At 45.6% G+C, this 12286-nt stretch overlaps 1 protein-coding gene across 1 annotated transcript in view; it reads left to right on the top strand.

Annotated features, from left to right (window-relative positions):
• Positions 1 to 8849: 8849 nt before the first annotated feature.
• PLAC8 (placenta associated 8) overlaps positions 8850 to 12286 on the top strand; it is a 24567-nt gene continuing 21130 nt past the window's right edge. Inside the window, exon 1 of the mRNA XM_059386331.1 lies at positions 8850 to 9096. The gene's annotated coding sequence lies outside the window, so the exon portion shown is untranslated. The remainder of the gene's footprint in view (positions 9097 to 12286) is intronic.

Here is a 12286-nt window from a genome sequence, read left to right as displayed (position 1 = left end):
GAAACACTCACAGGTTTCAGCACATTCTCAACAACTGGAATTTATCGAGAATAAATCAGATTGCTTAGGCAATCGCAAAAGATTAAGAGACATCTAAGAGGGAGGGCAAGGTTAAACTGGTTTATCTCCTACATACGACCACTCCTGCAAGACTAGAAGAAAGAGCTGTTTTGCCTACTACACAGAAGCAACATGAGAGTCAAGCAAAATAAGGAAGAAAAAAAATATGTTCCAAATGAAATAAAATCCCAGGGGAAAAAACTTAATGAAAGAGAAATAATGAATTACCTGATAAAGCATTCAAAGCATGTTCACCAAATGCAGGAGAAGAATGGATGAACACAGCAAGAATTTCAATAAAGAGATAGAAAATATAAGAAGGTATCAAACAGAAGTCACAGAACTGAAGAATACCATAGCCAAACTGAAAAGTACAGTATAGAAGTTCAACAGCAGGCTAAATGAAGCAGGAGATAGAATCAGTAAGCCAGAAGACAGGGTAATGGAACTCACCCATTAGAGCAAAAACAACAACAACAAAAGTGAAGATCGTTTAAGGGACTTATAGGACAATATCAAGCAGAATCACATTTTCATTATAGAGATTTCAGAAGGAGAGGAGAGAAAGGAAGGGGCAGAAAATGTATTTGAAGAAATAATGGCTGAAAACATCCCCAACCTAAGAAAGGAAACAGACCTCCAGATCCAGGAAACCCACAAAGTCCAAAGAGACCCACAGCAAGACACACTATAGTTAAAATGTTGAAAGTTAAAGATAAAGAGAGAATCTTAAAAGCAGCAAGGGGGAAAAAACTTGTTAGATACAAGGGAAACCCCATAAGGTTACCAGATTTCCCAACCAAAACCTTGTGGGCCAGAAGGAAATAGATGATCTATTCAAAGTGCTGAAATGAAAAAATTTCCAATCAAGAATATTCTACCTAGCAAGGTTATCCTTCAGATTTGTAGGAGAGATAAAGAGCTTTCAAGACAAATGAAAGATAATGGAGTTCCCCCAGGGTTTCCAGGGTGGCTCAGTCAGGTAAGTGTCTGCCTTCAGCTCAGGTCATGTTCCCAAACTCCTGAGATCAAGTTTCACATCGGGCTCAACAAGGAGCCTGCTTCTCCCTCTGCCTGCTGTTCCCCCTACTTTCACTCTCTCTCTCTCTCTCTTTATCTGACAAATAATTAAATAAATAAACCTTAAAAAAATAAAAATAAAGGAGCTATACAGGGACGCCTGGGTGGCTCAGTTGGTTTGACGACTGCCTTCGGCTCAGGTCATGATCCCGGAGTCCTGGGATCGAGTCCCGCATCAGGCTCCCAGCTCCACGGGGAGTCTGCTTCTCCCTCTGACCTTCTCCTCGCTCATGCTCTCTCTCACTGCCTCTCTCTCAGATAAATAAATAAAAATCTTTAAAAAAAAAAAAAAAAAAAGAAAGGAGCTATACAACACTCAACTAGCCTTACAAGAAATATTAAGGGACTTCTTCAACCCGAAAAGCAAGGGTAGAGATTAGTAATCAGAAAAAAATATGAAAGTATAACTCTTACTCGTAAAGGTAAATATGTATTAAAGGAAGCAGATTAATCACTTCATAAAGGTTAAAAGAAAAAGATAGTAAAAATAACTATAACTATAATAGTTAGTTAAAAGATACACAAAATAGGGGCACCTGGGTGGCTCAGTTAGTCAACATCTGACTTTTAATTTTGGCTCAGGTCGTGACTTCAGGGTCAGGAGACTGAGCCCCATGTTGGTCCCCGTGCTGAATGTGGAGCCTGTTCAAGATTGAAGGAGTACAAATGACTCACCTTCCTAGGGAGTCCTCAAGCCTTGGTTGAGGATGTTTTAATCAAATATTCTTCCCCTCTCCCCAGATTGAGAGTTTCACATGTTCATTAGTTTTCTAATGCCTCTATAAGCTTCCACCATAGCTACAATTTCTCACATACACCTTAGTTTTCTTTCCTATTGGAATGGGGAGCAGGCTGAGAGGAATCAGGAGGCCTTCTTAATATTGGGGAAGAAGTTGAAGATCTCTTAAGGGTCTGTGGGCACAATAAGAGAGCTGAGCTAAATGCTCTTAGAATATTGTGATTCCCATGAACCCAGAAAGACACAGCTAAGATCCTAGGTTCCTACCAAGCCATTACCCAGGGAGCAAGAGACACACTGGAGCACCGGTGCCTTCTTCCCCTTGCTTCTCCCAAGTGCCAGATAATCCTGAGCCGCCACTGTTGCAATCTTCACAGTTTCTGCTCCAGCCTTCATTGAGGAATCCCACTTTTTTTTTAAAGATGTATTTATCTGTTTTTAAAGAGAGGGAGAGAGAGAGAGAGAGAGAGCACATACAGGAGGGCAGAAGGAGAGCGAGAGAGAATCCCAAGCAGAATCTGTGCAGAGTGCAGAGCCCAGTGCCGCGCCCAGTCTCACACCCTGAGATCATGACCTGAGCTGAAATCAAGAGGCGGCCACTTGACCGACTGCTCCCCCAGCGCCCCAAGGAATTCCATCTGTTTCATACGATTTCTGTCTACCCAGAGCCTTGTGACCACTCACTATTTCAGAAAAGACCAGCTTGCATAAAAAAGAACAAAAATGACAAATAGAAAGAGATCTCAACCTTGTTCAGTTCCTTGGTTCTGGCTATTTCTAAGGACTATTTATATCCCTACCCTCAGGTTCTTCTTTCTTTTCTATTTTGCTTTGTTATATTTGGGGATGAGGGGCAGGTAAGAGGGTTCCTTCCGTTACCTGTAGCCTAAGAAAGCTGGCCTTATTTACAAGTCCATAGCTACTCAGTATGGAGCCTGTGCCCCCAAGCAATGGAGAGTCCTTTATCCAGATACAGAACAGGAGTCTGCAGGAGGAGCCCCACAGTAAAGATATGGCTTTTTGAGGGAAACAAATCTCACAACCTTTCCACAATACCAACTCTTCATTGTAAAACCTTCTTCTGGGTTATAACCTTCTGGGACTGTATTTCCACCAGACATAAGTTGATTTTAGTTGCTGGCATAAGCCTCAAGTCAAAGAGGCTCCCACCACAGAAATATATTTCCGCAGACACTAGTTTATGATACTTGTCTTCTCCTTTAACAAATGAACCATTTGGTCTTTGTTCATTTCATGTTCCTTCCCACTGGGAGAATGTTTGGTCAGGGAAATCACTAGAGAACTTGTCTTCTCTGCACTCTGCTTATTGTTAACGCTGGTTCCTTGACATTCAGAGGGTGTAGACTCTTCAGCCTTCCATTTCCCGTAAGCTTTATGATTTGTATGTAGTTTGCATGCCTCAACTAAAACACAAGGGACATAAGCCAAAATGAGCTTTGCCATCAGTTCTTTTAGTATGTTACTTCATCTGGAGAAATGCCATGATTTCCAACAACATTTACAGCAAGGGCCCCAGAGTATAAGCAAACAAAATTAACATTCATTTACACAAGACTTGATAAAAACCTATCAATGAATATGAATGTTTTGTCCTCATTCACATCTGGAAATATTTACTTTTTCTATGAAAATACTTATGTAATGGCCAACTTCCTATTTAGAAGAATATTAACAATTTCACAGGAATATTAATTTTACAAGCAACTGGCCCTCTATTTGATATGAATGATAGCTCTCGTTTTTCCAGATACTGATCAGAAAAATGTGTTGAACAAAGAGTTTAGCTCCATCTGTTAACTTTCTTGTAATACAGGAAAAGAAGAGATGAGGGGCTCCTGGCTGGCTCAGTTGACAGAGCATGCAACTCTTGATCTTGGAGTTGTAAATTTGAGCCCCACATTGGGTGTAGAGATTTTTTTTTTAATTTAAAAATAAATGTAAATAAATAAATAAATTTAAACATGGAAAGAAAAGGATTTCCAACTCACAGCTTTCAAAATGTTGACATATATACTGTTTGGGTGGCTGTCGTTAGGCATATGCCTTCAGTTCAGGTCATAATCCCAGGGTCCAGGCATTGAGTCCTGCATTGGGTTCTGTGCTCAGTTTTCCCTCTGCCCCTCCCCCAACTCATTCTCTCTCTGTTTCTCTCTCTCTGTCTCTCTCTCTCAAAAACAAATAAATAAAATCTTTAAAATTTTGACTTACAATTCACATAGGAGGACAGCTGCTGGCAATGCTAGGCTCTCATTCCAGTTGAACAATTCCAGCAGAAAAGACAGAGCTTTTATTTCCAGCTTGTTTACAACAACCTTCAGAAAGAATATGAGTTGGCTCTACTTGGGGCATAGGCCAATCTTTTGTCCGATCATTATTTCCAAGGATATAGAGCCCTTCGATTGGCTAAGCCTGAGGCACTGCTTTCGTTGGCATCGCAATGTCCCACCTCCATTCCCTTCAAGAAAGGACTGGCTGCCCAGCTGTGAAGAATGTGGTCCGCTGATAGACAGATTCTGTCAGGTGGTGGTCTGGTCCTTCCTCTGCCCAGTTCTTCTTCCTCTTTTCTTCTCCCAGATGTTAACCTCCCAGTACACTTTCTTGAGCCAGGACTCCTTGGAGAAATGGTCTACTCCAGATCTGAGAAAATATCTTTCTCAGAAAATACGTAAGATAATCTGGGAACATCCTGTCATAAAGAAAGCTCAAAATCCAACTTTTTTTTTTAAGATTTTATTTATTTATTTATTTGTCAGAGAGAGAGAGAGCTCAAGCGCACAGGCAGACAGAGTGGTAGAGGGAGAAGCGGGCTCCCTACGGAACAAGGAGCCTGATGTGGGACTCGATCCCAGGTCGCTGAGCCGAAGGCAGCTGCTCAACGAACTGAGCCACCCAGGCCTCCCTCAAAAACCAACTTGAGCATCAATAAGAACATGTGCAATAGAGGCACCTGCCTGGCTCAGTTGGTGGAGCAAGTGACCTTGACCCTGAGGTTGTGAGTCCAAGCCCCACGTTGGGTGTAGAGATTATTTTAAAATTCATAATAATATCTGCAACGGATTGAAACATACCAAATGTGTTTCTTGGTTCATAATGATACACATTTTAACCCACTGGATACTTGTAAAAGTTCTAGGCAGTAGCACATCATTTTGCAAGCTGTGAAATAAAGGAAATAAATAATATATTTGCTCTTTTATAGGAATTATACCTTAAGGTAAACAAATAGTTGATGAGGAGAATTTTCTCCTTTTAGAAGATTTCCAACTAATAAGTGAAGAAGGAATATGTGTCAGTCCTTGTCCCCTGAGAAGCAGATGCCAAAACTGGATGAGACGTGCAAGGCGTTTTCTTAGGGGAAGTGATTATGTGAAAAGAAGTAGAGAGTGAACAGGAAAAGGCCAGGACATCTGTTGGACCACGATGCAAATCCACTGGGAGCGAAGGACAGGGAAAGAAAGCTGACTGAAAGCATTCTAAGGGGACATGCAGTGTAAGGAAGGTTGGCCAAAGTCAGCTTATAAAGGAGTCCATAATAGGGTCTGCCTTAATGCCCTACTGCACTGTCGTAGGGAGAGCTGCTGCTGGGAGGCCTGGCCCCAGTACCAAGGCAGCACTGGGTTTCAAAGCGCAGCAGCTGGACCCTAGTGAAGTACGCTCCGTGGACTAGAAAGTCTCCAAGGCACCGTCTCAAGACTGCCAGAGAACGGTAAAATTAGAATACCACCATTTTGCACCCTCTAATGAGAGAATGGGTCTAGGCAACGATCATGAACCAACATCAGAGCAAGAAAAACAGCTGAATGTCATGCGCCTTGTTATGGAAGTATACAGCGATACTATGAATTGTTCTAGCCAAAAAGTTTTTACCTGAATCTGGTCAAGCTTCCAGACCTACAACCATTTTACAGAAAATACAGGGGACAGAGGACTATGTTAGATGACATCATGAGGGTATAATCTGCCAAATCTAGACTCTTAGGACACACCCCAGACAAACAACTAGGTTTATCTCTCACAAAAGCATATGTGGGGAGGAGGGTAAGGAGAGTCGGGAATGAAGAGAGGTAGAGGTACCTACAGATGTAAAATGCCTCGATATTCGTATCAACCAGTGGCAATGGAGACCTCTTATTTGGATCTTGATACGAGCTAACTTTTAAAAAGCAAATTTAGGGGCGCCTGGGTGGCTCAGTGGGTTAAGCCGCTGCCTTCGGCTCAGGTCATGATCTCAGGGTCCTGGGATCGAGTCCCGCATCGGGCTCTCTGCTTGGCAGGGAGCCTGCTTCCTCCTCTCTCTCTGCCTGCTTGTCTGCCTACTTGTGATCTCTCTCTGTCAAATAAATAAATAAAATCTTTAAAAAAAAAAAATAAATAAATAAATAAAAAGCAAATTTATAAAAGTAAATAAATAGTAAAAGGCAAATTTATGAAATAATCAGAACAATTTGAACACTGAGTATTTGATGGTACTAAGAAATGGGAAGCTAGCTATATAGCATTTGGTTTATGATTTTTTGAAGAGTTTCTTTTAGAGATACATACTGAAATACTTACTGATGAAATAATATGATGTCTGGAATTTGCTTCAAAATTATCTAGGGGAGAAAGAAGTTGTAACTGGATGTGGATATAAATAAAACAATACTGGGAATGAGTTGATTATTATTGAAGCCAGCCAGTGGGTCCATATGATTCTCTCAACTTTATTGTAGGTTTTAATACAATGATACAATGATTTTAACAATTTGTGAAAGCCAAGCAGTCGTATGAAGCCTTCCCTCCATCACAGTCTATAAACCCCAGAGAGAGTTAGGTAGGGTGGTGTCCCATGTCCATGTTCTTCCCAGGCTAGAGCACTGTGACATAATAAAAAACATAGTTGGTCTTTGTCCCCAGTTGCTGCTGCAGAATCTCTAAAACCCTGGTAGTTTCCTAAGGGGTAGGGGTGAAAGAAGCATCTTCTGAGGACGCAAATCCAAAGTATCTTTTTTTTTCCTTAAGATTTTATTTATTTATTTGATAGAGAGAGAGAGAGAAAGAGTGGGGAGGTCTGAGGGAGAAGCAGACTCCCCACTGAGCAGGGAGCCGGATGCAGGACTCGATCCTGGGACTCCCAGATCATGGCCTGAGAAGAAGGCAGTCGCTGAACTGAGCCCCCCCAAGCACCCAGGAATCTGAAGTTTCAATGAAGACATGTTAAGCTTGAGATGCCTATTAGACATTCAAGGGTTGGGTAAAGAGAACGGTTTTCCTGCTTATTTCAGTGCATCCCATTATCCCTGTGAGGTCTAGGACCTGGGTCAGAAAAGTGGTCCTTGACTTTCCTGATGGTCCCATCTTGGCCCATTCTAGCCCACCTCTGCCTCAGGACCAAGTCACATCCCACCCTTCAAGGTTTACTTCCCACAGAGTTAATTTCCTTTCCCAGCCCACAGTGAACCTTGCTCATAGATCCTCCGAATTGCACTGCGTTGCGCCCGCATTTTCTGTCTGCAGAGTGTCCTCCTGCTTTCTTGCCCGGCGCAGACAGCGGCTGGTGGTTGAACTCATTCCCCACTCTTTTTCCCCAACACAGATGTGACCTGATTTGACCCTTCCCTTCAGTGTATTCATTCGGGCTGGGACCAGGCCGCGGCAAACAAAGTGCCTATGGGGGCAAAATTTAAGAAAACACGCTCTCTTAGTGAGATTACAGGGCCCAAGGATATTTTTAAATTCTGTTATCTATTGTACAGTCGATACTGCTTCCTAAAAGAGAGAGTACCAATTTATAATGCCACCAAAATCAACAATCTATCGATTTTGCAAAACTTTGTCAAGACTGTATGTCATCTCTGTGGGGGAAAAAAATCAGGGGGTCAGACGATAGCCAGCATCTCAAACATCTTTCAGCGGTATCAACTAACATCCAGGACCGCACACTCCCGTCCGTGAGTCCTTAATGACGGGTAGGGTAAGCCTTACTTCTCTAATTTTATTTGAGCTTAATTTTTTTAAAAAGATTTTATTTATTTCTTTGGCAGAGAGAAACACAGCGAGAGAGGGAGCACAAGCAGGGGGAGTGGGAGAGGGAGAAGCAGGCTGCCGGCTGAGCAGGGAGCTCGATGCGGGGCTCCACCCGAGGACCCCGGCATCATAGTCTTTGATCTCTGGTTCCTAATTTAAGAACTTGAAGAACTTCTCACCCACGCGGAGTGGGGTTTTTCCCCCCAGGGCGAGGCTCGCGTCCGCCCACACCGCGAAAGGGTGCGGGAGACCCGCAGGTGCACGGGTCAGAGTCCGGGGCAGCCCCGCGGCGCCCACGCAGCCGCCAAGCCCGCGCTTCCCCGCCAGCCCCGCGGGGGGCCGTGGTTCCCGCCGCGCACTGCGGGAGGCGCAGCAGGTGCGCGCAGCAGGTGCGCGCAGCAGGTGCTGGACACGGTGTCTGACGCGCAGCATCTCTGGGTGCGAGAGAACAGGCGGACACCCCGACAGGCAGACGGAGGGTCTGAGTAGTGCGGGAGTCCAGGCGGCCGGTTTCCCCGCAAACACTGCCTACAAACCCCGTAGGAAAACGGCACGAAATATGCGCCAAATCGGTCACTTACTGTGTCCAAGGGAGAGAGGAAGTTTGGAAAACCGGTAAGCCCTGCCAGGCCCGTAAAGCCAAACTACAGAATGAATCAAATCTTTCCCCCAAAAAAGATACATGACTGTACTTAAGGTTGGACAGGGAACGCTTCTTTCAACAAGAAATATTTCCATTTTCTGTTCTTTTCTAATTCTTTATTTGAATTCAGTGTAGTTAACGCAGAGTGTCCTGTTAGTTCCAGGGTGGAATTCAGTGCGTCGGCAGCGGCACCACCCAGCCCTCCCTCCATCACGCGCCCTCTTCGGGCGTCACCCCAACCCTTCCCTCTACCCACCGCCCCTCCAGCAACCCTGTTCTGTTTCTTAGATTCCACGCAGGAGTGACATTTCACGGTATTTGTCTTTCTCTGACTGCTCATTTCACTTAGCATAATGCCCTCTAGTTCCTTCTACCTCTGCGGAGTTATCAGGAGCACACCTTGCGGCCAATGAAACCTCGGAATCTGGCCTCTGTACTACGTCTGCCAACGGAAACACACTTCCTTCTGTTTTCACATACCTTGCTCTTTCAGTGAATACTCTCCCAAGCTACTGATCACTTCCTGCTCCGAACCGAGTTCTTCACTGTAAGTACTTTGAAATCAAGCAATTCTTTAAAAGCTTATCTTAGCACTGGGGGGAAGAAAAATTGGGGGCTTTTTTTAAGTATTTGATTTCTTTACTTTCAGCTGAAAGACTGTTTTCTTAACTAACTGCTTTAAATTTAGTCAAATTCAGCAAGTATGTGCCAAACATGTTTTAGATGCCATGCTTTTCAAAGGACTGTAGCCTTGAATTCTTACCAACTACTATTTCCAGCAAAAAACCCTTATCAGGTGTTATGTTTACTAACTTGATCACTAATTTCATTCCTTATATTAATACATATGCATATTTACTTGTGCTAGTCTAATTTTTTTGTGCTTTGAAAATATTTTATTTCATCTATCCAGTAAAATGTCAGAAATAGGAGATGGAATTTGGGGGTTTTACTAATGAATCATGAGAATCTTTTAATTTTCAGTATGAAAGGAAGAAAACAGACGAGAATGTTTCAAAATTAAATATGCACAGAGATGTTACCCTTCTCACCTACCATTACATTTTTACCTTTGAAGCTTAAGAGATGAGACATTGGGGCGCCTGGGTGGCTCAGTGGGTTAAAGCCTCTGCCTTCCGCTCTGGTCATGATCTCAGGGTCCTGGGATCGAGCAGGGAGCCTGCTTCCCTTCCTCTCTCTCTGCCTGCCTCTCTGCCTACTTGTGATCTCTGTCAAATAAATAAAATCTTTTTTTTTTTTAAGAGATGAGAGATCAAGAAACAAAAATGTTTCAATTAAAGTGAAAAGAATCGGGTGTCTGGCTGGCTTAATCAGTGAAACGTGGGACTCTTGATCTCCGGGTTGTGAGTTTCAGCCTCACATTGGGTGTAGCGATTACCTAAAAATAATTTTTTTTAAAAAAGTGAAAAAAATCGGGACACCTGGGTGGCTCAGTTGATTAAGTGGCTGCCTTCGGCTCAGGTCATGATCCCAGCGTCCTGGGACCGAGTCCCACATCGGGCTCTTTGCTCGGTGGAGAGCCTGCTTCTCCCTCTGCCTCTGCCTATCTGTGCTCGCTCACTCTCTCTCTCTGACAAACACACAAATAAAATCTTTAAAAAATAAAAAGTGAAAAAAAATCAAAATTTAGTAGTAAACACCAGAAAGAAGAAGAAAGTTTAAGTAATAAATTTAGTACCTGAATTGATTAATGTAATAGAGTAATACATTAATTCTATTGGTTAATATCCATAAGATGATGGGCTGTTCTTCTCAAGAGTTTGTGTTCCAAGGCAGGGGACATAGATATGAGGTTAGTCGTAACTAAGACCAATTGGTGAAATTAGGGTGTTTAACATGTGAGCCAAATTCTACAAGATTTCCTAGCATTGAGGCCATTCCATGAAAGGAGTTGGTAGTCTCTCTTCAAAACGTGTGCACAAAGATTCCCAGCTCAGTTCCTCCTGTCTCCATTTTTTTTTCTTTTCCCTGAGTGGAATTTTCCATCACTCTCTGTTCCTGTGGGATCAAAGATGGCACCAAACAAAATAGCTATGGGGTCACTTAGTGATGGGCAGAGCCACTGGCCATCAAGGAACTACAGACATCTTAGTCCCTACCATATCTAACACAAGGCTTCCACATGCATTGGCTGCCCAACAACTGTTTGCTGAACTAGTTTGCATTTGTAGTTGTTAGTAACAGAGGAGAAATGAAATAGCCCCAGGCCATGGTGCGACCAACTGTGTTCTGCAAAGTCACTGGCACTGGGATGTCCTGGGATGCCCGGGTTCTGAGCAGGGAGCCGACAGCAAAGGAAAGAAGGAAGCTAGTTCAGCCTGTGCTCCTCAGGCAGGCTGGAGGCACTGGCATAGGCTGTTATCTGCCTGGAGAAAAGAATGATTTTTCTGATTCTCACCAAGCTGTGTCTACACAAAAGAGCGACCTTTCTCTGCACAACAGCATCATCTGGCTTAGGAGCACCCTGAGAGTGCTGGGGACAGATTCCTACACCCCAGCCCAGCCCATTTCTAAAATAATTTTGGAGGATAATACCCAGGATTCTACCTCGGAAACAAGCTCTGCAAATGGTTTTTACACAAAGTAAGTGTTGGGGACCACCGACACGGGGAGACAGGCTTGTAGATCTGGTCTCAGAAAGTCTTAGCTTCTTTACTGGGCTTAGAGAGATTCCAGGCAGGTTGTCTTCTGTTACCACAGCGGCTCTCGACGGCCCCAAACACGCTGCAAACCTGCCTTGAACACCTGGGGTTGAAACGGTTGGGGACTTGGTGGCCGCCGCACGGGATTTGCAGGTCACTTGGACATTGTGCATTTGTTACGTTTCGAGATTTTGCTGCAACTTGAAGCTCTCTAGAATTTGTGAGATGATATTTAGGCCACAGAGCTGCGCATCGGAGTGTTCGCTTTCTCCTCTCCATTTTACGACTATCAAGAAGGCGTTCCCCGAGTAAGAAATCTCGTGCGCGTTTACAAAACCCTTTTCAAAATCCCCTCCCCCGGCCCGGTAATGTCTGCGACCCCGGTTCCGCGCAGCTCTGTCCTCCGGGCCGGGCAGGGCAGCCCTCGGCCCCCGCAGGCCCCGTTCGTCGGGGAGGAACTTCCCTCCAGCGCCCGAAACCTCCGGGGCCCGCGCGGGGCGCGCAGTTATCCGTGCGGAAGCGTCCACGGAAGCACCTGCGCCCGCAGGCTCCACGCCCGAGGAGGAAAGCGGGCGTCGGGGAAGCAGCAGCGCCCGAGCCCCGACTGCCGGCCGAGGACTACGCGCGTCGCCGAGCTGAGAAAGGGACTTTTTGTGCAGATGCGGCGCGGCCAGCGTGGGCCGCTGCCCCGGACCCAGCACGGGGACCCGACGTCGGAGGCCCCCGGACCGTCCCGCCTGCGGGGCTCTCGGGCTCGCGGCGGCCGGTGGGAATCCCGGACCCTGCAGCGCCCCGAGGGCGACAGTCCGCGGAGGGAGGACGACCCCGCGGCCGCAGACACGTGACTAGTCTGAGTCTTCGGGCCTCCCGGAGGACAGCGGGGGCCGCCGGGGCCGGGACGCCGACCGCGCGCTCTCCGTTCCGCCCCGGCCGCGTCGCAGGGCCCCGCGCGGCCCCCGCTCCCCTCCCCCCGCCGTCCTCGCTCCCCTCCCCGCCCCGCGCCGTACCCCTCCCCCCGCGCCGTCCCCCTTCCCTCCCCCAGCCGTCTCCGCTCCCCTCCCCCTCCGCCGTCCC

The sequence above is a fragment of the Mustela nigripes genome, chromosome 1 (assembly GCF_022355385.1).
Source record: "Mustela nigripes isolate SB6536 chromosome 1, MUSNIG.SB6536, whole genome shotgun sequence".
In the NCBI taxonomy this organism is placed as follows: Eukaryota; Metazoa; Chordata; class Mammalia; order Carnivora; family Mustelidae; genus Mustela; species Mustela nigripes.
Note: the sequence above shows the minus strand (reverse complement) of the source record. Positions and strands in the feature narration are given on the sequence as shown.